This window comes from Nuphar pumila, chromosome 9, assembly GCF_984573655.1.
Source record: "Nuphar pumila chromosome 9, dmNupPumi1.hap1.1, whole genome shotgun sequence".
NCBI classification, from domain to species: domain Eukaryota; kingdom Viridiplantae; phylum Streptophyta; class Magnoliopsida; order Nymphaeales; family Nymphaeaceae; genus Nuphar; species Nuphar pumila.
Window position 1 is genome coordinate 23204683 of NC_143257.1, and position 23311 is coordinate 23227993.

The 23311-nt window shown below is 37.3% G+C and overlaps 1 pseudogene across 1 annotated transcript in view; it reads left to right on the forward strand.

The window, feature by feature from the left end:
* Positions 1-22517, forward strand: part of LOC149828493 (uncharacterized) — a 50552-nt pseudogene extending 28035 nt beyond the window's left edge. The window contains exons 4-7 of the transcript XR_016434116.1: positions 10265-10308; positions 10535-10659; positions 10779-10869; positions 22448-22517. The product of XR_016434116.1 is annotated as an uncharacterized LOC149828493 (transcript). The remainder of the gene's footprint in view (positions 1-10264; positions 10309-10534; positions 10660-10778; positions 10870-22447) is intronic.
* Positions 22518-23311: the final 794 nt, after the last annotated feature.

The window sequence follows — 23311 nt, forward strand, 5'->3', positions numbered from 1 at the left end:
TTTCCTTGATGAAGATAGTGTCTTTATGGGATCTCTTGCCCGTGAATCCCAATCCTGCCCTGCGTGGATGATGAGCAGGGATTACTGGCTCTAATCGCCCATCTTCGTTCTTACCTAGGCCTTTGAAAGGCAGATAACCATGTTTTTGCAGGAGATCGAATCCTTTCTTGGCTTTTATGAATTCTGGGAATAAGGGATGATCTCTGAAGCTACTGTAATCTAGACGACCTCCGATCTTAAAGAAGTGTGGCCCTTGCCATCGGACCATCGCTGCAGTATGCTTTGTCTCGGGTGCTGCCTCTAGCTTTAGCATCTCAAGGCTTTCTCTAAGAATAACTTCTTCACTTTCCCTAATGCTAGGGATATCATCAGTATAAGTTGGCCTAGGAATCATAGGTTGCGACAACCTATCTTCTGGGTCTTCTCTCAGGATAGTAGTGATCATGGAGCCCTTGGACCACTTGATGCATTGGTGTAGAGTGGATGGCACTGCATTTGCATTGTGAATCCACGTTCACCCCAATAAAAGATTATATGTCGGTGGCACATTAACGACATGGAAAGGCATTGTGTGGACAGAGTAGTTGATGAATATTTCCAGAAAATTTTTGCCCTTCGCGGTCTGTCCATGGTTGTCAAACCCATAGATGGTGATCAGATAAGGTGCATACTCTTCTTATTTTATACCCAGAGCCTTGGCAGTCATCTCAGGGCATATGTTGAGGCTACTGCCTCCATCGACGAGCACATGGGGCACAATCATTCCTCTGGTTCGAACTACAATATATAATGCATTGTTATGGAATGCATGTGGTTTAGGCAAATCTTCGTCTGAGAATGTGATCAGAGCATTGGTCATGGCCTGATTGACAATCTGGGCCATGTCTTTTAGAGTGGTGTCGGGCTTGACCTTGATTTTTTGCAGCAAGTCATCTAGGACTCGTTGATGCTTGGGGGAGGCACGTGCCAACTCGAGGATTGAGATATTAGAGAGGGTAGTGATCGGTCTCTGCACTACATTCGCCTTTTCTCCTGATGCCTTGCTCTTTTCTAGCATAGATTTGATAAATCTTTTGGGAAACCATGACATTCTTCTGGCCACCTCAGGGGATGCCCCAACAGGCTCCTTCGAGACTTTCAGCTTGTTGAAAGCTGAAACAAGGTCTATCTTTTGGGCATTAGACTGGGCCTTATGCAGTACTAATACTTGATGCTGAATATCGATATCATTGCTAGGGTATGGATGGATGCAATCCTGTAGCTAGAAAGGACCGTCAGATATCATTGCGGTCAAGTGCTGAAGGAAAGGTTGATTTAATATTACCATTTTCTCGTCTTCGACACCTTCCACCAAAAGGTTTTTATCGATATAGTTCTAGATGATATTCTTGAGAACGAAACAGTTTTCAGTGTCATGCCCCACTGTTCAATAAAACTTATAGAATCTGTCCTTCATTTTCCCCATGACCACTGGTGGATCGGCTACCCTTGGTAGTTTTATCATATCACTGGTAAGCATATACTCTAGCACTGTCTCGAGTGACTGATCTAGGGGAGTAAACTTGCGATTATAGCTCCACCCCTCGTGCTTTGGCTTTTCTTGAGGTCTCGACCCTTGTTCCAAAGTTTGCTGAGGTTGTTTATCATGCTGAATGATCAACCTACCTTTTTGTTCATTTTTGTTGGGGCTTTGACCCCCTGATCCATAACTGTGATCCTTCATATTTCCTTTATGATGGTTCTTACTGTTGCTGGCAGAGTAGGTGAAATGTTTTTTTTTTATTGACTGTTGTTCTTGGTGAAGGTGAAACCCTCATAAGATTCATTTTCCATATTCAACTCGAGCCATTCGGCTCATTCCGTCAGTTCAATGAAAGTCCTTGACGGAGAGGTGGAAATCAGTCCCCTTAGGAGCTGTGAAAAGTTGCTCAGGATTAAGGACAATGCATGTCCTTCTGATATTGGATCCCACATCTTATTACAAGCGGATCTCCATCTATGAATAAAATCTCTAGCTTTCTCGTTCTCTTTCTGCTTGAGACTATAGAGATGGCTGAGGATCAGAAGTGCTTCTGCAGTGAATAGGAAGTGTTCAATGAACAAATTAACCACTTTATCGAATTCTTTTAGCTCAATGGGGTTAATATGCTCTAAATACTACTTCGCTGCAATACCCTCTAGACTGCGAGGGAAACAGAGGAATAAGGCTCGATTGTTCCTTATGAACTTCAAACACTCTGCGAAGAATAGGGCAAGATGTGCTTTTGGATCACCCGAACCATCAAACTTGATAAATTTCCTGGGGAGATTATCAAGATTGTCATCCCCATCTAGTCTGTCATAGAAATCTTTATTGTAAAGACCTTCTTGCCCTTATCACGAGCCTGCAGGTCCTTGACCATCTTAACCACATCTTTGAGATGTGGCTGAGTAGGGTCATCAACAGATTGATCCTTGGATTTGTAAGCCGACCCCTGCCCCTGAGCCGATCTTCGAAATTCCTGATGAATCTCACGTTCCTCATCTGCATCACCCATTGATTCCGCTTCGTCAAAAGTTTCCTCATGACGACTCTGCCTTTTGGAGATCTTCACATTCTTTTTCATTGTTCGGCCATTGACCTTTTTTTTATTATGAGTTTTTCTCGAGTTAGCCTTTATTTCCTCAGACAACATTTTGCTTATCATTCTCTAAAATAATGAATATATCTGAGGGTCAATGTCGTCGTTGCCCTGTTGGCTTCTATTTCCAGCAGATCGTGGAGAGGCCATTTCTTGTTCGGAGGTTGACGAGGAATCGATATGCTGGACTGATGTGGTTTTCCTGCCGGACCTTGTCTGAACCATGTAAGGGTGCGAATGCTCTCTGCAAAACAAAATGGATGATCAACTTTGAAGGATAATTTTGGAATAAAACGAATAGGGGGAAAAACATCTGATGAGGGTTAGGTTAACAATTTTGAAGGATATCCTATTATCAGGGATTGGGTCTTCGCTGAAATTATAATAATTGCATTGATATTCTTTGTAAAAGAGATAAACAACTAAAATATGCCTTGTTACCCAGGCGAGGTTGTCAAACCATAATAGAATGAGATTTATTAAAGGAAAATGAAGGAAAATAATTTTATTAATAATAAACTTGGGAAAGAGGGAGCGGATAAACAATTTGCCACCACTCACGATAATCAGAAGATACTCGGGGACCAGGAAAAACAATGAGAGTTATAAAAGAATCCCAGCTATATTTGGCAGAATGGTATGTCCCAGACCACTGAGCAGACTTTAGATCGAACTCTGGCCCAATGCCTGACAATAATCGAGCTTCGATGCGCTTCTGTCTCTGTGAGAACTGTCTGACACATCGCTCTAGCTGATAATAAACTGAGAAGAAAGGTCCGAGTAACTTGAATCGCTTGTCATATGCATAGGTGTACCGAGAGAGTGACTCATGATGGTCGAAGTAGTCTCACACGGTTTCTTCTTCATAGAGATTCTCGATCACGAACATGTACCACACAATGGGTAATGGCTTCTTGCTATTATATCTGAATAAGCTGGCTCGAGTTGGTACATGTCGGATGAACTAAGACTGTAAGGCGTAGATGCATCCTTCGACTAAGACTGAATCTTTAAGCACGAAGTGGGTCAATCTACGGTATAAGAAGGCGAGTACGGCCATAGCAATTGAGAGACAATTGGTCTGCTGACTTTCCCATCTTCGCAGAAGCTATACTATTCTGATATCAACGTAGTTCTGTCTGTCCTGAAAGAAGGCTAGTCCTACTGTACACAAGATCATTGCATGCTGAATCCTTTCTCTCGCTGCTCGGGATAAGGAGTCGACTTCTGAAAATGTCACGTGTTGTTGATAAAGCTCGAACAGGTCTACGTACTGATTTCCATATGCCTCGATCAATGGCCAAGATTTGCATCCAGTCATGCGAGCTAAAGCATCTTGGGGATCTAATCCCTTGACATTGATCAGAAATTGCTGCTTTATAGGGTCATTGGGCTGACCAGCTGGCTCAGATAGACCCATGATATCTGAGAATTCGTCCAGTAGTAGAGTCATCTCTCCCCACGGGAACCAAAAGGTGTTGGTGCATGGATTCCACCGCTCCGCTAATGCTTGAATCAAACCGCCATTAATGATCTGTTCACCCACTGCCGATGTCAGTTCCAATCCGCAGTCACTCAGATGGTCCAGGAACATACGAGCGAAGTTCTTGAGCCAAGAATAGTACCACCGGGGAATAAAAGGTCTGATGTTCAAAGTTCGATAATCAAGGAGACCTTGCCGCACCTCATAGGAGATATGGCCCTTAGGAAAGACTAAATCAAGTTGACTGGATGCCATCAGAATAGATTGAAAAATGCAGAAGAAGTAAGGATAAGACTTTTGAGGAAAAAACTATATGATTTTTGAAGAAATTGCAGGCAGGATAAAAACAGACTGGAACTTCGAGATCCAGAGGAAGGAAGGATGGAAATCACCTGGAGTTTTGAAGAAAATAAAGGTTTTGGGAAAATCGTCCAGGGCTTGAAAAATAAGAAGGGGATGTTTAGATAATGCATGAAAACAGAGAAAAATAAGAGATCTTAAAAATTGTCCAGTACTTTTAGAAAACTTGTGGAAAATATAGAAAAAGAAGCTAACATTTAATAACATCCTGCACAAACAAATATGTACATACAACATTCCCTAAAAGTTGACTCTAGATGCATCAATTTTGAAATAGTTGTAGGACCCAAATCCTAACTCTAAGGCTCAGATCATCTGTGTCCAATCATGCTATGCCTATATACTCGAGCCGAAGCCCGATGTACGTGGCATAAAATCAATTTCTCTGGTTCTAGGCTTGTGTTTTCCAACATCCTTGAGCGCCTGCTGCTATACTTTGGACTATGACCCTTGGTACGTGGCAGGGAGGGATCAACCCAAATAAGTGGCCCAGTTGTGAGGCTTTGTCCCGAACTATGGTTTTGGAAGAGAGCCCAGCAACGTGAAGATTGGGTAAAGGTAGGTGGGGTTGTTTTAAAAATATGATCACATGCAAGAAAACAGAGGGCTCCAAGACCTAAAGAAGTAGAATTTTGAAAATTTTATGAGAAACAAACATTATTTTCAATCAAATCCTAGATTAAGGAGGATTGTATTAGACCTAAGTCTACGTGAGCATATATAATGTCTCCTCAATCAGTCCTACCAAACCATCCCTAAGTCTACATGAAATCTATGTCAGTTGGGTTCAAATCTGGGCTCCTAGGTTCACATGATATCATAAAAGCTGACATTTGTAGAACACGATTTTGATCATTTGAACAAAGTAGAGCATTAGATTGATCAGGCGAAGACAGGTCTCATCACGGTCGCCAAACCTGTTATCATTGAAAAATTTTACTTTTGCAAGTCAAACTGACATTTGGAAAAGATTTTGAAAATAACTCGCCTTTATTTTAAAATGCCAGATAATTCTGAAGAATGAGATTCGCTTGCTGGTACGAGGTTCAACCGTTTATAGCACCTTTACCAAGGGTAATTGAACAAAGGATCAATCTGATGCTTTCCTAAATGCACAAAGAATCAGGCATGTGCTATGAATTTCAGAAAATGCAAGTTTGAAAACATGATATATGCTTCAGATTTTGGAATAATTGAAAAGTTCTTGGAAAAGATAACACTTTGAAAATCATGAATCATGGTGAGAAAGCATTTCTGAAGAAAATGAAAATTGATTTTTGAAGAAATCTGGAGGTTTTGAAGAAATCAATTTTTGAGAAAATTCAAAATGACTTAAATAAAGTTTATTTCTCTAAATTTGAACATTGAAATTGAAGATGCTAGAGCTTGGGAAATACTTGAAACATCCTTGAAAACCAAAGGTTCCTAAGAAAATTGATTTTGAAGAAAACCAGAGCAAATTTGAGAAAATCGATTTTATGAGATGAAATTTGGAAAATACATCAAAAGGATGGATGTGTGGCCCTGTGAAATATCTTCATGATGCAATCTAAACCTAGATGATGTAGAAATGTGATTTTGATAAAAGATTTTCTGAAGATTTCTGAGAAAATTGTTTGAAAAAGAGATTTTATGTGCCTTGTAGAACTTCAATGAAATAAATTTGCCTCATATCCCTGACTATGGCCATAGATATGGATTAAATGTATCTTATTTGATTCTAGAAGGAGAAAATATTTATAAAACTTTGAAATATGCAATGATTTTAAAGATAGCCTAAGAGTGTAGGTTGATTGTGGCTTAAAAGAAGATGGTAAATTTGGATTTCATTCATATTCTGACTATGGCCATAAATACGAACTCGATCGAGTTTACCAACTCTCTAGAAGCTAGTATACGTGTCATTCGTGTAGACCATAGTGGAATTGAAATATGTGTATGAATGACAAACATGACAGTTATATAGCAAAGTTTAAACTATATGCAATGCAAACCCTAATTCTAAATAGGAATTCAAATTCTTATTCCAAATTTATTTACAATTTTACATCACTAATTTAATTTAAATAAAGAAAAATTACAGGAAAATACAGCCTTGAACCTCCCTACAAAACTAAAAAACTTGTTAGTGAAGGCATGTTGGCTTTTCTAGATTTATCCAGTAATATCTGAAAATTACTGGATTTATCTAGATATGAGCCTTTTCTCATGATTTTCCTGAGATAAACATAATGAAATATGAAATAAAATTAAATAAATAATAAAATTAAATAACTTTGAAATTTGGAATTTGAGGAAAAATGATAAAAATACCCGTAAAAACAAGACTATGGCCTTGAAATCAGGGTTTTTTTAAAAAATATTTTGGTAAAACTTTGGGTTTAGAGTTTAAAAAGACTCAAATCGAAGCCAAATCGAATATGCAATGTTCTAGCATGATTATAAATATGTGCAAACCCTAAAAGCATGAATTTTTTTGAAGAAAATTAAAATATCATGAAAAACATGATTTTGCCAGTGTTTCAGGATCCTGCGGGCACTCTGTTTTGCAATGTAATCAATTCAAGCATCAAATGAGTTCCAAAATTCATAAAAATATACACCTGCACTTTTGATAACCCTAAAATTAAATTGGAATCATAAACATCTATTTTTGACATTATTTCAATATAAAAATTGCATAAAACCCTAAAATATGCTATTTTTACTCACAAGCATGTATCTGTCCTAGTGTCAGACCCAAATTAGGGGTCAATTCACTATGGAAATTTATAAAATTTTACACAGAACTAATAGACAGAACAACAGAGATTCTCTTTTTTACATATTAGAAAAATCATCTCCGGTTAGGGAGATATCATTCCGGCTATCTGCACTTGAATTTAACAAATATAAAATCTATGGAAATAGATACTTTTGGTTTTAAATACAGGTAAAAATAACAAACCACATCAGAAAATTCTAAATTTTTAGAAGTGAATAGAAGATAGACAAATAAAGAGTTTCCTTTTTTACAGATCATCAATCAAATCTTTGGTTAGGGAAATACGATCAACGGAAGCTGATTTAGGGTTTGAATAAAGCATAACGAACTCTCATAAGTTGGTCCTACTTTATGACAAAGGAAAAATTGCAGACAATGACAAAAAATTATGAGAAAATTACAGTAAATAATAGATTCTAATACAAAGCCACTGCAATTTACAAATCATGAATCGAATCTCGGATGACAAAAATATCACATCTGTAACTTATACTTGAATATCAATAGCAATTTTAAGTAACAGAAATCATGATTCGAATTTTTATTTTTTTGACAAGGTTCTCTAACCCAAAACCTTTTGATTTTTTTACAGAACCTTACTAACAAATCCGTGGACTAAACATACAAAATACAAAATTTACTACTGAAGATTTAAATGTGAAACAACATAATTTCTACAAACCTAGAATCAAAACACACGAAAATCTAATAAAATACTAAAAACAACTAATTTAAACATGGAAACTAATAAAAAATACATGAACAACTTAACAAAACTTAATTTAATGCTGAAATATATGAATCAAACACTAATATAATAAGAAAATAAAAAAATACAGGGAATCCATGGATGAAATTGATTTACCCTTTGAAAATATGGATTTAGCTCATTTAACGGGTAAATCTCATATTTCATTAGTTAAGAATATAAAAAAACAACAATATAAACGATTCTAATGGATTTTGGAGAAAACAGATGAGAGGGTTTTGGAAAACAGGTGAAAATAAGGTAAATATTGAAGTCATGTTAGAGTCCTGGTTCGATTAGGACTCTGAGGAAGAGTCCTAATTTGATTAAAACTCTGAAAATTTTGGTTTTCTGCAAAGCAAATGATGAGATTTTAAAAAGGACTTTTGAAAACCAGTGAAAATAAAGTGAGAAGATTAACTCATGATAGAGTCTTTATTTGATCAAGACTCTGGAGTAGAGTCTTGATTCGATCAGAGCTCTGGAATAGAATCCTAGAATTTTAAAACTCTGTGATAGAAGTGTAATAATTTTGAAATTTGGAAAGATAAATAAAGAGATTTTGGAAAGATTCTCTCAAAATTGAAATCAGGGTCAGATTCCTGATCCAACTGGGACTCTTTGAATAAAGTCCTGGTTTGACTAAAACTCTGAGTTTTTGACTTCTTTTGAAAGATTTGATTGAAAATAGATAAAATAGCGATGAAAGATAGAGTCCTAATCTGACTGAAACTCTGAAGAAGAGTTCTAATCCGACTAGAACTCTGAAATTTTGGGCCAAAATGATGGACTTTGATAAATTTTGTCGAAAACTAGTAAAAATAGAGATAAAAAGCAGAGTCCTAGTCTGATTAAAACTCTGTGATAGAGTCCTAGTTTGACGAAAACTCTAGGATTTTGGCTCTTTTAAAAATCAGATGAGAAGGTTTTTGAAAACAGGTGAAAAACAGGAGTAAAGGATGAAATCAAGATAGAGTCCTGATTCGATTATGACTTTGAGAAAGAGTCCTAATTCGACTGGGACTCTAGGATTTTGTCCAAAATAAAGGATTTTGAAAGGTTTTCTAATAAACAGGTGAAAAAGGTAGAGTTCAGATATGACTGGGACTCTGAAAAAGAGTCCTAATCCAACTAGGGCTCTGAAAAAAGAGTTCTGATTGGACTGAGATTCTGAGATTTTGGCCAAAAATGACAAGAATGGGCAAGGGATATGACTACATCTGGTTTAAAATCAAAATGGAGTTTTGAAGAGATTCAAAAAGATGAAAGGACAAAAACCTGATCCAACTAGAACTCTAAGATTTTTTGAGAAATTTTGATAAATGAAGGAATCCAGAAGCAACACCACCTAAATGGGTCTCATTTGAGAATTGAAATCAATTTAAATTGAGTTTAAAACGAATCCAGATTGCTTTATGAGAAAAATATTTAAAATATAAGATCCTGGGGATTGCCAAATGGCAAAATGTCGATTCAAAATATGGGTATTTGAAATTGCTTTTGAAAGGAAAGTTTTAAAACTCGAATCTGGATTAAAAGATTTTGAAAACAAGAGTGCTGGATCTCAAAAATGAGATGCAATGCTATGCAATGTAGTGAGGTGATATGCCAAATGCATGCAATGATATGCAATGACACATAAAATGCAAACACTGAATAAGGGTGAAAATTTGAGGTGTTTACAGATGTGCTATGCTAATGAAGAGATGCATGTCAGAATACATATGTAATGCAATGCATAAAAAAAATGCATACAAACATGCATGTGCAAGGCTAATTATTGATGGGAAGTGCATTATGAGGATACTGATGCACCTTGTAGGCAAAGAGAATAAAAGTGCCACTGTGGGCAAGTGGAGGTGTGTTAGGTGCAAATGTAGGTTCAGGTGCAGTAGAGGGTTATAGCAATTAAGGGGGTGTAGGCAAGTGAAGTGCATGTGTACTACTGCAAGTGCAGTGGTAGTGAAGAGGAGGTTGTGACTGTGATGACAGCAAGCCGATGAAGAATACACAGGTGTTGTGTCTATGTGGGCAAGTGCAGCAAGGTTGTAGTGTAGTGAAGGTATGTATAGGGCATTAGCTAAGAGGGTGTGGTGCTGTGTACAGGAGGTGAGTAGGTGCAGCAGTGAAGAGTACTGTAGTTATAGGTGGAAGTGACTGAAAATGATGGAAATGAAGCCAAATGCTCGTCACACATATTGCCTTTCCATGGATCAATCGATTTATACCTGCTGCCTAACTCCAAGCTAAGCACTACTGCAAAATTTTTGACCTGCTGTAATCTCCAGAATGAAGGTGTGGGGCTGCAGAGATATTGTATCGAAGATGACAGGTGAGTAGTAAGTGTTGTGCAGGTATGCTATGGGCAGGTGTAATGGAGATGCGGGCAGCATGCTTATGTAGCGACGAGGGCATGTAAGTGGTGAGTTGCAGGGTTGCAATATAGGTGTTGTGAGTGTAATGAGTGAGTGGGAAAATGTTATACATGGTACTGATGTAAGAGATATGTACAGGGAGTACAATGAAGGTTGTTGATCATAGTGGTACAAAATATACAGATGTTTAACAGATGAAGATGAAAGGATGCATGTGGGAAATGGAGCTAGAGGCAGTCACAGCAGATATGGCAAGTTTAGAAGGCTTCCTGAAACAGAAACAAGAGGTGCAACAACTGTGCGCAGAGGTGATATAGGAAGGTGCTTGCAGTGATACTGGGTAATGAAATGATGGCAATATGCTGGGTGAAGTAGTAGGAAAACACAAGTGGTGACTGTGCTGCAATGGTGTTGGCATATGTTGCAGGTAGAGTGAAGCACTATGCGAAAAGCAAGTGCTGTGATGCAATATGTTATGTAAGTGAGGGGATAAGGAATATGCGTGTGCAGGGGATAAGGTGAAGTTTGCTTCTAAGGGTTGATGCAGTGTGGCACAGGGTATAATAGAATGTTGTAAGTGGGGATAAGGTGCTGAATACAGGTGGCGACAACAGGGAATTAATGCAGGACACAGTAAAAAAAAGATGTAATGGGTATAGATGCTGGAGTTAGGAGAGTGTTGTAGGTATATGGGGTGTTGCTGCCGCGTGTTATGGAAGTGGGGCAGTGAACAGGGAAGGTGTGGTGCATATCTTGTGGAAGTGGTAGCAGATGAGAAGAATATATATTATAGTGTAACAAAAGAGATGAGATACAGGGAATAAAAGGAGAAGCCATACCTGTGAATTGCTTTCAACTGCCATAAGTCGACTCGCAGTGGTATTGGAATATGAGCTTCAATGATATTAGTGGGTGTGTTTTGGCAACATCCACCCACGGAGTTTGACATACTAACCAGAAAATCTAACATGATTTCTAACTAGTAAATTCCTCACAGTGTTAAGCTACCTCCAACATAGCCTAACCAGAAAATCCCCAGCCAGCACATTGGTCTTAAACCATACAGCAAAATTGATTATCAATTGATTTTTTTGGCAAATCAATTTCTCAAACCGGTTGTACATTACACAGTGATTCAAGTATTTGATCTGATAAGGCACTAAAACAGTGATGATGAGGCGTCAACATTGATCAGAATCAAAAGCAAAAGAACCTTCAATTGCTTTTGCCGGTGTGTTACCAAACAACTCCACTCTTCTAGCACACTTAAACATTACCTCAGCTTGGAAGTATTGTCTTAAAGGCCTGCCTTCTTCAGGCAACTTCTTGAGGTTAAGAAGTTCTGAAGAATTCTCATTAGCACTTCAACTAAACTCAGCATCAGGTATTGCAACATCAGACTGAAGATCTACCCAGTTTAAACAAACATGTATTCCTGAGCAGGTTCGCTCTCATTCTCGAATTCAGGTAATACAAACTTCCCAAGAATACCCCGATTATGCAATTGTGGGCCCTTAATGACAGATAAGAGGTGACTTCCTTTTACTGGACCCCTGAATCTAGTGAATATAATATTATGCATGCCATGATATGAGATGCTGAAGGTTAAGAAATATGATAAAAGAAAAAAAATAAAATAAACAAGCATCAGTTTATCTAAAAAAAAAAGAAAAGAAAAGAGGAAAACACAGGGATGAATCAATGTCTTCTTCGATCACAACAGTTAAACAAGAATATGTTATAAGAAACCCAATGCTACAGGGGAACGAGGGACTAAGGGATTGCGATCGTACAATCATAGCTAATTCACAGTAGACCACAAACAGAACTACAGAGGCCGAAACACAAAGGATGTCGATCGAATCGGTTCTGAGTGTTTCTCGTAACAAACGATCATGTTTAACTAAAATGGAATGAAACAGTAGTACCACTGAATATCAGTTGATGAAATGGATTAATGGGGGTGCAGAGAGGATCAAAATGGATGTCGATGATATTGTATTATGACCATCAATAAAAATGGTAACAAGCCAGTCACAAGAGGGCATTCATCAAAGTAGATCCAGATGACTCTTGCTGTAATGATTATCCCTCAAGACAAATAAAATAAAAGAAAGAAAAGAAAAAGAACGTAATAGGAAATGATAGCAAATAAGGAGAGCAAGCAAAATCAATTTGATAAAATGAATAAGATGGATGGCATTAGGCTGATGGCTATGGTGATACTGCTACAGGGAATCCACGACATAAGGGATGCAGAAAAAACAAGATACCAATGGATTTAGCGAATGTAATTCAAATTTACAAAGTGTATAATATGAATGAATGATCGATGACGAATCACACAGGCATACTGGATCTAAGCAACATAAATAGACCTTCAAAACAAGAAAAACTCATAAATGAATTATAAAGAAAAGAAAGAAATATTGGAATATACAGATTCCATTGATATTGCACGCCTGTAAATCGATATTGCTATATGCAAATCAAGATTACAGAGGGTGCGTTAAAAATTGTATTTTTGAAAAGATTTTTAATTGAAAAGTAATGTGAAAACCAGACACCAAATAATAAAATTGGTTCTCACTAGTGGTAGAGACCGGGTCAAACTCTAGGAACGGGTAATACTTCATATTCAAACACACAATTAACTATTCTTTATTGCCAAAATGGAAAAAGTATGAAAAATGAACTACTTATTACAATAAATGAATACCCTACGCAGAGGGTTTAAAATAGTTTTATTACAAACCCAAAAATTGAATTAAATTCCTAATTCTAAAAGAAAAGTAAAAGAGTCTTCTATGCTCATGCCTCGTGTCGCATGTCAGACGCGTGCCACCATGTATCTCGCTCGCTTGCCTTCACTCCCATGCTTTCCTGCACAACACTAAACAAACAAAGCAGCAACACAAAACAAATAACACTACTCTATGTAGGCAAAAAATGCTAAAACATACTAAGTGACACTAAATGCACAATATACATAATGGTAAAGTATGCTAAATGCAAATATGAAATTGCAAAATTGAAATGATAGGAATATGTAGATGATGAGACAAGAAGCGAAATGAAATTTAAAAATGCAAATTCACTAAATAAGAAGAAAGAGCAAAACTAGCATGCACTATAAGCGTAAAAGAAAAAATATCAAAATACATAAAATATGCAAAATAAAATTGCGCACAAACACATACAAAATGCAATAAGGAATTTATATGCAACTCAAATGCTAATTGCAAAAACACGTAGACTTGAAATCAAGAGAATGCGAAAACAATATTGCAAGTGGAATATACTAAAGTACAGAAAATAACAGAATAATGGTGATGAATGGAATTGCAAAAATAACAAGGATGAACAAGAAAAAGAGCACAAGCAAATCCAAACAATGCACAAAAATAGACTGAATCCAAACGCAGGAAATTACACACACAGAAAAGAAAATGTGATGCAATGGAATGATAAAAATGCAGCACTGATGATATGCAAATCAGGTGAAAATCGGATGCAGATCAATCTATGAATATGCACCGTAAAATGCTGAGGAAAATGCAGAATTGAGAATGAAATGGAGATGCTATGCAGTGGAATGCTGGTTCCTTCACGATGAACTGTTGGATTCCGGTCTTCACGGTGGGCAGTTGGAGAATACCGTAAAAAACGCTGAAGCACCATGAACAGAATGTGTTGGTGGCTCAGATCAGAGCAGATGGCAGAGGATTTCCTCTGTGAACCAGGGTCCGGTGAACCAGATTTCGGCAATACAGGGAGTTTCAGCCGGTGATGAGGATTCCAGAAGATCTGGAGCAGCTTCGATAGAAGAGAACGATCTGAGCTTATTTCACTGCAGATATGCCGATTTCTGCAAATGAGATGCAATGAAATAAGCTCTCGATCTGTCGATCTAAGATCTGTCTATCTGATTTCTAAAAATGAGATTCATGGCAGATCTGTTGATCAGAGATCGGAATTAGTATTTCCGGCAGCTAATTCTCACGATGATTTGTGATTGTTGATTTCAATGCAACATGAAAATGAGAATCACGGCAGATTTCACCGTGAATCAGAATTGATTCACGGTGAAATCAATGCAGGTAATGACTTGCAGATGATGCAAAATCATTACAGTAAATGCAAATGATATGATGCTAAATGCAGATGAACTCTACATAAGATAATGCAATGCATGAGTTAACAGAAACAAGAAGACCTTGATGCAGGGAAGTGGAATCTCATTTGAAACTATACTTATGATATCAATTCACTCGGATGCATATGATATGCTGCTGCACTTGACTAAGCTAGTAGAAATGCAAGAGGTAAAGAAGAACGAGGAAAGAATTAGGGGAAAGAAGAAAGGAAGAAAGAAGAAGGAAGGGGAAGATCTTACCAGTTTGGGTTGAGAAGAGAGATGGAATCCGTCCTTTGCGCCACCGCCGGTGTGCGATTCTCCACCAGACAAGAGAGAAGAGAGAAGAGAGAAGGAGAAAAAGAAAAGAGAAAGAGGGAAGATGAAGAAAGGATAGGAAATTGGTGGAGAGGAAGGGGAAGAGAAGAGGGCAACTACGTAAAGGAGGAGACAAGCTTTTCTCTCCTCTAAGTTGGCTTTTTAAAGAGATTTTGAAGCTTGTTGCAGTAAAATTATCACAACTCCAATAATTTTCAAAAAATTCTAAAAACCTCACTTTTAAACAAAACTTTATTTGCTAAAAAACTCGATTTCATTATCTTTTGTTAAAACTAAGACTAAACCTATTCTAAACACATTTTTTTTTCATTATTTTACTAACCTAACCTCTTAACTTAATTACAAATGATAAACTTTGAACTAAATTGCAAAATAAACTCATTTTTCAAGCATTTTCCAATTTTTATTCTTTTTGCATGTTTTCTCGAAACTAGTGACAAACTCAGGATTTTAATGTGTTTTCCTATGAAATCATGCATAGTTTAATATGAATTAATCCCTAAAATGTATGCATGATTAATGGGGCCAAAAACAAAAAAAGAAACCAATTCAAAAAAGGAGGAGTAGAAGATCTTACCCGATTTGTTGGGGCTTTAACTTAGGAGGGAGCAATGCCTCCTGTATGCTATTGTAGTGTGAGATCGACCCCCTCATTCAGCCAATTGAGAAAAAAGATGAAGACACAGAAGAAGAAGAAGACAGGGGAAATGAGGAAGGAAAATGGGAAGGAGAAGAGCAAAGGAGGAGGAGGAGAGCAATGGATGATCGGATGGAGAATGGCGCTAATGGATGCCCTCGAGAGACTTCCCTGCGATCTCCTTTATGACGAGAGATCGTTAGGGATTTTTGCAAATCGGGTTCTCCAAGTTTTGAAAATTTTCAAAATGGTGGCTTATTTTACAAAGTTTTTCTCAAAAGGGGGTTTAACTACGAAAGTTTTCAAGAAAGGGGGTCAAGCAACTTTTTTTTGGTGTTTTGAAAGAAAACCCTAAAAATGCTACGAAAATACAAGGGATGAGGTTTAAACAGGGTTTTTGAAATGTTTTTGTAAAATATTTGTTTTAAAACTTGAGGTTTTTTCCAAAAGAAGTTTTATTTTTAAAACATAGGGTTAAATTTTAGAAATTTTCAAAAAATGGATCTGGACCTAGAGTTTTTGGTAAAACATTCGAGTTTGGATCTCGAAATTTGAGACACGAAATGAGTGGATCCAAATGGATACTGGATGAACTGCCTGAGCCATTCAGAAAATTATTTTTGTATTTTTAGATTTTTGAATTTAAAATTGAATAATAGGGATCAGAATTGGATTTGGATATCAGATCTGGATCCAAAATTAGGTCAGATATGGAAATTGAATTTGGATTTCAGATCTTCAATCGATGAATCTGAGAAATGAATAGAATTTTGATAAAAATTTGATCCACTTTATTCAGAAGTTGGGGGCCAGGGGCAAAAAGGAAATTTTTGAATTTTTTGAAAAATTTGGGGTGTTCACAGACGCCCCTCTTTGCTGCTAAGCCGGTGAGAGCCGAGCTTAGTGGCAAAGAAAACACGCCAAATTTTTAAAATGTCCCAGTCAGAAAACCTGAACCGGGTGTGAAAGAATTGTTTTGTAAAACATTATTCTCAGGTTTGACACCTTATTCTGAATAGCTTTGGGAAGAAACAAAATCCACAAGAATGAAATAATTGGACAAAAGGAAATGAGAAAATCATGATGGGGCTTTGAGATGAAGATCCCGAGAAAAATGGAGATTTTGAATGGATGGAGGTATCATGGGTGAGACCAAATGAACTTTTTGGGAAAGACTCAGGTTTAGCTCTTAACCTGGATGAGACTAGGGGTGGCAAAACCTGACACGACCCGCCAACCCGCCTCTTAGGCGGGTTCGGGTTGGGCTTAAGCCAACCCGTTTAATAAACGGGTTGACCCACGTAACCCGTTTATTAAACAGGTCGGGTTCGGGTTGGGGGTATGCCAACCCGCCAACCCGGCTGACCCGTTTAATAAACGGGTTAGGCGGGTGGGTCAACCCGCCAACCCGTCTGCCAACCCGCAACCCGACCCGCCAACCCAACCCGCCAACCCGACCCGACAACCCGTCAACCCGACCCGCGAACCTGAGAACCCGTTTACCCGACCCAACCCATTTATTAAATGGGTTGGCGGGTCGTGTTGGGTTACCCGTTTATTAAATAGGTCGGGTTCGTGTTTGCCACAGCCGACCCGTTTAATAAACGGGTCGGGTTCGGGTTGAGGTATGCTGACCCGCCAACCCGTCGGGTCGACCCGCCAACCCGACACGATTGCCACCCCTAGATGAGACGAAGATATTTAAAATTGAATTTTAGGTTTAACCCTTGCCTGAATGGGGACGAAAAATATTTCAAAATGAATTTCAGGTTTAACCCTTACCTGAATGGGGAAACCACAATGGGACATTTTTGAAGAATACCTCATGAGATGAGGCTCAGGTACAATCCTTAAATGAATATGAAAAATATGGATTCCTTGTCAGGACGGGGAAAACCATGATGAGACTGGGAGAAATACCTCATTAGAATAAGGCAACTCTTTTTGTAAACCATGCTAGGTTACATCAAAATAGACATTGAGCATTTATTTCATTTTAGGATAACCGGAAAATTTTGCCAATAAGATGAAATTGTAGTTGATTCAAATACTTGAAAATGTGCACGTATGTGCAAAAGATATTCCATCTTTTACCTAGAGTATTTCCTTCAAAATGAGGTTAACTCCTTGGATTCAAGAGTCAAGTTCAAATTTTAACGCTGATGATTTTCTTTAAGGAAGCTATCCATTTCCTTGATATGAAAAGAAAAGAAATACTCTCAGTTTCATAAAAGCAAGCAGTGAAAGGATATTGATAAAATGATTTTGCATAAGAAAAGATAATTCTCGGCAATTTTGGCAATTTGATATCTGAGCTATACTTTTTGCACCTCTTGAGACATAGAATTGAATTCTCTTGTTTGGGGTTTGGCGAGAATTTTATTGCATCAACCTTTAATTTGGAGATGTTCTGATTTTCCCTAGAAGAACACTTCACACACTCCTTCAACTTGGAGGTGACCAGGGTCTTCCTTGTCCCTAGAAATTGACAAAGATGTCTCTTTTGATTGAGATCTTTTGATAGTATGAATCAAATATCTTTCAGAGTTGATCAGGAGGTTCATTGCATCAGCCTTCAACTTGGCTATGATTTGAACTTTCCCGGGAAGGATACGTCACACACTTCTTCAACTTGGAAGAGATCTGAATCTTCTTTCTCCCCGGGGGTCTAACTCGCATATCCGTCTTCAACTTGACGATAGTTGAGAGATCCCTTTTCCAGATAATTAATTATACGTTGCTTCGTTAAGAACTTTAAGCGGATTCTATAATGCTTAGAATATTTCTATTGCTTTCTTGCCAGAAGAATCATCATTTAAAATACACCATAGCTATGATCAATATCAATTCGCTTATGGCTTTTTGACATTATCGAAATTTCTTCGCTAATCATACCAAGGATATTTCTTTCATCCTTTTGGTTGATCAACAGGGAAAAAGTTTTGAATTTTGCATTTTTTCACAAAAAGTTTTACCTCTTTGGAAAGAATACTAGAGGTAATATGAGGTGATTCTCTTATCCAGTAATTAAAATATTGGAATCAACAAATATTTTTAGCAAATTGGAAAAGTGTTCGAGAATCCTTTGTTAAATGATTACTCAATATCAATCTTGATGGGACCGTGGACTAAAATTTTGAAATCTTGTCCTGTAAATCTGGATTTTGAAATCCTGACCAGTGAAAGCATTGGATTTTGACGAAAAACCATTTTGAAGATTGAATTTTGAAGTTTGACCAACAAGAGTTGGAACCTTTAAAATACTGACCAGTGAGAGCTGGAACATTTGACTGAATGACCAGCGAGAGCTGAGACCTTTGACTGAATCAGCAGCAAGAGCTGAAACCTTTGACTGAATGACCAACGAAAGCTGGAACCTTTGACTGAATGACCCACGAGAACTGGAACCTTTGACTGAATGACCAGCGAGAGCTGGAACCTTTGACTGAATGACCAGCAAAAGCTAGAACCTCTGACTGAATAACCTGCGAGAGTTGGAACCTTTGACTGAATGACGAGCGAAAGTTGAAACCTTTGACTGAATGACCAGTGAAAGAGCTGGAACCTTTGACTGAATGACCAGTGAGAGTTGGAACCTTTGACTGAATGACCAACGAGAGCAGAAACCTTTGACTGAATGACCAGCGAGAGCTGGAACCTTTGATTGAATGACCAGCGAAAGCTTGAACCTTTGACTGAATGACCAGCTGTTATCATTGAAAAAATTTTCCCCCTCCCTCTGCGAGAGTGAGAGAAACGATTCTGCGAGTCAAACTCGACCAAAGTTTTGAAAATAGTTTTGAAAATTACTCGCCTCCGTTTTGAAAATTTATGGGAAAATTTTATGGAATGGGATCCGCCTGTCGGTATGAGGTTCAACCGTTCTTAGCGCCTTTACCAGGGGTAATCGAACCAAGGATCAATTGTGCGCTTTAACTTGACTCAAATATCTAAATCATGCTCTATTTTCCTAGAATGCACATAGAATCAGGCATGTGTTATAGAATTTTGAAAAGAATGCACATTTGAGAAATATGATGTTTGCTTTGGAAAATTGAGATGTACTTGGAAAATGACTGGAAAAGTGCTTGAAAATGGAATTCTTGGGAAAATCACTGAAATTCATTGGAAATCAGAAATTTGCATTGGAAAATAGATTCTCAGGAAAACTCGGACTTTGGAAAAATCGATTTTGAGATTTGGATTTCTTTTCTATGGAATTGGATTTGAAAATCTTGAAAAAGTCAAGAAGTTCATTGGAAAATGATTTTTGAAATGGAAAATGGGTTCTCGGGAAAATCAGATCTTTGAGAGAATCGATTTTGGGATTTGAACATGAAATTGAGAATGCAAAAATCTTGGAAAATCATGATTTGAACTTGGAAAATACTTGGAATCTCATTTGAAAACCCAGAATTATGAGAAAATCAAATCCTGAGAAAGACTTGGAAATTCTTGGAAAAATTGATTTTTCTGAAATAGAATTGGAACATGATTTTGAAAATGATGCAAATTGAATGAATGAATGTAAATTTGAAAGATAATTCTTTGAGGAATTGAGAAAATCCTTTTGAAACTTTGAGAGATACAATGCATTTTTGAAGTTAGCCTAAGAGTGTAGGCTGAATGTGGCTAATACGAAGATCACAAATCTTGGTTTTCTTCGTATTCTGACTATGGCCATAAATACGAATCCCACCAAATTCTTGAACTCCCTAATAGCTTGTGCACGTGCCATTCGTGTCAACCATAGTAATTTTGGAAAATGTGCATATGCATCATACATCAGATATTGGAAATTGCAGAAATTAAACTATATGCAATGCAGTCCTATTCTAAGCAGAAAAGTAACTCTTATTCCAAATTATTAAATCCGATATTACATTGAATTGCAATAAAAGAAAATAAAAATTTCTTTCTGGATATTCCTGCAAAACTAGAAAACAATGTTAGCATAGAAATGTAGGTTTTTCTGAATTTATCTGAAAATATTAGAAATTATCGGATATTATTCAAATATAAACCAAAATCCATAACCCCCTTGATATAAACATGAAAAATAAAAAATAAATTTCAAAAATAAATTTCAAAAATAAATTGGAAATTCGAAATTGGGGTCAAAATGACCAAAATGCCCCTGATGACCTTGAAATCAGGGTTTTCTAAGAGAATTTTTGTAAAATTTAGAAATTTGAAAATCAAATAAAATAAAATCAAATATAATATAATGAAATATGATGACATGCATGAAAATTTAGAAAATTAAAGATTGAAATTCCGAAATCGAGGTCAAAATAACCAAAATGCCCCTGATAACAAGACTATGGCCTTGAAACCAGGGTTTTCTGAAATAAATTTTGCAAAAATGGGAAATTGAAATGCAAATGACATTGAAATTAACCCTAATATGACATGACATCCTTATTTACATGATAAAAATCTTAAATGGCAAAAATATCACAAAATATCAAATTTGACTTGATTTTCACTTCTGAATTTGAGAGTAAACTAACATACAAAGCAAATGAACTTAGAATTGAGCCAAATTTAGCATGGACAGCTAGAATAACCCTAAAAATAGAATAAAACTCAAAAATATATTTTTTTGTTATTTTTTTAATGTAGAAAATAACTAAAAATCCTAAAAAATAAAGATTTTGCCTAAAGTCCTAATTCTAAATTATATTTTGGATAGTAAACTTCCATAAAAATTTCTCAATTTTTTGGGGGTTATAGAGCATAGTTAGACAAAGATTTTTTCCTTTTATAGATTCTGGTTTTGACCTATGGTCGGAGCTGGACAGCTCCGGCAAGTCGGATCAAAATCCGGCGACTCTAGGATCTAGGGAAGACAGACAAGTTTTGGGAAAAATTATGGAAAAAATAGCAGACATATGAGAAAATGACTGAAATTATGAGAAAATGTCTCTGACAAACAGAGGAAGATTTCCTCTTTTTACAGTACTGGGATTTGGGTTATGGTTTGGGAGAGAGCAGAGGGTTATAAGAGACTTGAGTCTCTGAAATTTTCAGACATAGGAATCTGAAAGGCATAGAAATTAATTTTGGAAAAAATACTCAGGCTGTACTAAAAATTCCTAAATTTTGAGAAACGATAGAGGAAAGGGTTAGAAACAACTTCTATGCTGGAAGTTTTGACATTCAGACTGTGGGTTGAATGGATACAGTGTATTAGTGTCGGTCTAGACCCTAACAAGGAAAAGTGAGATTTTCTTAGGGGTCTGGGAAAATAGTTTTTTAGCAGAGATCAATTGTTGGAAAAATCTAAAAAATTACTGAAGAACGGAAGATTCTAGTAGGGATCCACTGTATTTTTTTGATGAGCATTTGGATCATCCATCTAGGAGAACTCATAGATTCTTGTCTGCTAAAACAAAACTTGAAATTTTGGGAGGGTTCAAAACCCGATTTAGGTTTTTATTTTTTACATAGGGTTACAGAACCTAAAAGGATCTGGGTTTTCTGCAAAATATCAGTAACAATCATGTGCATCTATCATAAAAAATGCTAGATTTATTGATGAAGGATTAAACATGAAATGACAGCTCGACTGGACGTATGAAATAAAAATCTATGAATCTCTAATCAAATGTTAATAAAGACTAAATTACATGAACAAAGTCATTATGAACTGTTAAAATGAACCTAAATGCCATATAAAATGTCATGAAAGATGATAAATAAAACAAAATTATAGGGAGACATGATTCTTTTCTTCGATATTGGCTGTCGAAAGAAGGGATCTGATCCATCCATCAGACACATCACCTCACTTTCATAGCCTTGATTGCGGAAAACCTCTTGTTTTACACCACTTGAAGCTGTAAACAATGGCATTTTCAGCCATGGGAATCTGATTTTGATCCGGATTCACAAAGTAAGAAAAGGGGTTTACCTTGGATCGGCTAGACGAGGAGGTAGCGTTGATATGGCTGGAACAATGGAGGTAGTTGGTTGTTGTTAGAGGGGCTGAAGAGATGGGGGCGTGCTGCGAGCTGGAGCAAGGTGCTGCCAAGGAGGGCGACAACCGCTGAAGGTTGGTGATGACTGAAACTGGTGGCTGGGATGCAGCAGATGGCTGCAATAGTGATGCTTCAAAGTTGAAGGTTGAAGAGGCTATGCAAAGAGGCTGCTATGTTGCTGAAGATCTTGAAGGTGTTGAAGATGGATTGCAATGGAGGGCCAGCTGAAGGAGGTGGACCGGTTGAAGGGCTGCAGGCTAGAGCAAGGGTGGCCATGGCAGCTGCACTTAATGGAGGTGGAGGGCCAGCTTGAAGGTTGAAAATAATAGCTGGTGATGGTGGCTGAATGAGAGGCTAAGGGAGAGAGAGGTGAAAGAGAGAAGATGGAAAGGGGAAGAAAAAAAAAAGCCAGCCGCGTGATAGGTTGTGTTCTTGTTTTTTGTTTTACTTAGGGAAAATAGAAAAAATACATAGGTTTTTAATGAGTGATAGGTTTTAATGAGAGAGAGGCTGGTTTGGCCTCCTTATGGTGGCTGGACAATACAGAAAGGGAAAGAAAGAAAGGAGGGAAAGAAAGAAGGAAAGAAAGGAGAAGGAAGAAGAAAAGAAAGAAGAAAGAGAGAAAAAGAAAGAAGAAGGAGAAAAGAAAGGAGGAAGAGGAGAAGAAGAAGGGAAGGTGATACGTGAGTGGGCAGGACCAAGGAGAGAGGGAAGGAATGAAGAAAGAAAAGAAGAAAAGAGAAAGAAAGAAGGAAAAGAGGAAAGAAAAAAGGAAACAAAAGAAAGAAGGAGAAGGAAAGAAAGGCAAGAAAGAAAAGGAAAGAAGGAGAAATGGGGGCTGGAGGCTTGGTCGACCACCTTGGTGG